Source organism: Styela clava, chromosome 15 (genome assembly GCF_964204865.1).
Source record: "Styela clava chromosome 15, kaStyClav1.hap1.2, whole genome shotgun sequence".
NCBI lineage: Eukaryota > Metazoa > Chordata > Ascidiacea > Stolidobranchia > Styelidae > Styela > Styela clava.
In genome coordinates, this window is record NC_135264.1 from 2,847,501 (window position 1) to 2,850,000 (window position 2,500).

General features: G+C 55.2%; 2 non-coding genes and 1 pseudogene across 2 annotated transcripts in view; all 3 read right to left on the reverse strand.

The window, feature by feature from the left end:
* LOC144413483 (large subunit ribosomal RNA) overlaps window positions 1-50 on the reverse strand; it is a 3,695-nt pseudogene extending 3,645 nt beyond the window's left edge.
* Window positions 51-338: 288 nt separating this feature from the next.
* On the reverse strand, window positions 339-492 carry LOC144413155 (5.8S ribosomal RNA). Its single transcript, XR_013469192.1, has one exon. It is a non-coding gene; the product is annotated as a 5.8S ribosomal RNA (ribosomal RNA).
* A 298-nt stretch (window positions 493-790) lies between these two features.
* The window catches only part of LOC144413380 (small subunit ribosomal RNA), a 1,797-nt gene continuing 87 nt past the window's right edge, over window positions 791-2,500 (reverse strand). The window contains exon 1 of the ribosomal RNA XR_013469414.1: window positions 791-2,500. This exon is cut by the window's right edge and continues 87 nt beyond it. This is a non-coding gene — a ribosomal RNA (small subunit ribosomal RNA).

Below are 2,500 nucleotides of genomic sequence, written 5' to 3' on the forward strand. Positions count from 1 at the left end.
CTTAATAATATGCTTAAATTCAGCGGGTGCTCTCGCCTGAACTCAGGTCGTATGTGTCAAGCGGGCCGCTTCTTACACGGCCCGCTGGCATCGCAAGTCGTCGCCGCCGGCGCCGACCGAGCGCGTACCGTCGCCGCCTTGGCCCACGGTCGGTCTTGATCTCGTGACCGGACCGACCGACCTGGACCCGCCCCTCGAACGTAGTTGAACACGTCGAGGGGCCGGCGGTGTACGGGACACGCGGTCGCGCCGAGAAAGCTCGGCGACCGCTTCAACTTGGGGCGACGCCCGGCCGTCTTCGCAGAGGCCAGGCGACGGCCCTCGGGTGAGGACGAACGCGACCCTGAGGCAGACGCGGTCCCGGGATTGACCCGAGACCGCAATTCGCGTTCAGAAGGTCGACGTTCAATGTGTTCTGCAATTCACATTACTTCTCGCACTTGGCTGCGTCCTTCATCGACTCGCGAGCCGAGTGATCCACCGTTAAGAGTCGTCCTCGACGTTTCGCCCGGCGCCGAAGCGCGCGGACGTCACACTGTGGGATCGACCACAAAACCACCACCGACAACAACTGCACAAAAACACCAACAAACGGCGCCGAGCGACCGCCGGGCTGGGCCGGCGGCACATCGAGCGCGGTGCCCAGAAGCCACCATCGCACTCGGCTGCCTTGCTATGCCAACGTGTTACGCGTGTCGCACGGGGCGGAACCCCGATTGACGGCCGCCCTCTCGGCGGCACCCAAAGACAATTCAGTGCGCGGTCGGCCGGGGCCTACCACCACCTTCGGTAATGATCCTTCCGCAGGTTCACCTACGGAAACCTTGTTACGACTTTTACTTCCTCTAAATGATCAAGTTTGATCGTCTTCTCGACACGCCGACGCGGCCGTTGCCAGCCGCGACGGGGCCGATCCAAGGATCTCACTAAACCATTCAATCGGTAGTAGCGACGGGCGGTGTGTACAAAGGGCAGGGACGTAATCAACGCAAGTTGATGACTTGCGCTTACTGGGAATTCCTCGTTCAAGGGAAACAATTGCAAGTCCCTATCCCAATCACGAATGAGGTTCAACGGGTTACCCGGACCTTTCGGCCTAGGTTAGACACTCGCTGCTTCACTCAGTGTAGCGCGCGTGCGGCCCCGGACATCTAAGGGCATCACAGACCTGTTATTGCTCAATCTCGTGTGGCTAAACACCACTAGTCCCTCTAAGAAGTTAGACGCCGACCGAGAAGGTCGCGTAACTATTTAGCATGCCAGAGTCTCGTTCGTTATCGGAATTAACCAGACAAATCGCTCCACCAACTAAGAACGGCCATGCACCACCACCCACAGAATCAAGAAAGAGCTCTCAATCTGTCAATCCTACCTGTGTCCGGGCCGGGTGAGTTTCCCCGTGTTGAGTCAAATTAAGCCGCAGGCTCCACTCCTGGTGGTGCCCTTCCGTCAATTCCTTTAAGTTTCAGCTTTGCAACCATACTTCCCCCGGAACCCAAAGACTTTGGTTTCCCGGAAGCTGCCGGAAAGGTCGTCATGGTAACGCCTCCCGATCGCTAGTTGGCATCGTTTATAGTCAGAACTAGGACGGTATCTGATCGTCTTCGAACCTCTGACTTTCGCTCTTGATTAAAGAAAACATTCTTGGCGAATGCTTTCGCAGTAGTTCGTCTTCCGCCGATCCAAGAATTTCACCTCTAACGGCAGAGTACGGACGCCCCCGTCTGTCCCTCTTAATCATTACCTCGTGCTCCGAAAACCAACAAAATAGAACCGAGGTCCTATTCCATTATTCCATGCAACACTATGCAGGCGGACAGCCTGCTTTGAACACTCTAATTTTTTCAAAGTAAACTTATCGGCCACCGCCGACACTCAGTCAAGAGCACCGACGGAGAACCGAAGGTGAGGCGAACGCAACCAGTGACACGCCTTGCGACGGACCGGCGGCGCTCGCCCAAAATCCAACTACGAGCTTTTCAACCGCAACAACTTTAGCATACACTGTTGGAGCTGGAATTACCGCGGCTGCTGGCACCAGACTTGCCCTCCAATGGATACTCGTTAAGAGTTTTAGGATGTACTCATTCCAATTACAGGGCCTCGTTAGAGTCCTGTATTGTTATTTTTCGTCACTACCTCCCCGTGTCGGGAATGGGTAATTTGCGCGCCTGCTGCCTTCCTTGGATGTGGTAGCCGTTTCTCAGGCTCCCTCTCCGGAATCGAACCCTGATTCCCCGTTACCCGTTATCACAAAGGTACCTTCGACAGTTGATAGGGCAGACACTTGAATGATACGTCGTCGGTGCAGAGACCGTACGATCCGCGTGGTTATCCAGAGTCATCAAACGTCACAGGACGAACCCGGTCGGTTTTGATCTGATAAAAGCGCGCCTCCCGAAGTCGGCGCTTAATGCATGTATTAGCTCTAGAATTACCACAGTTATCCACTTCGCTTACGAGACCAAATAAACCAAGACTGATTTAATGAGCCATTCGC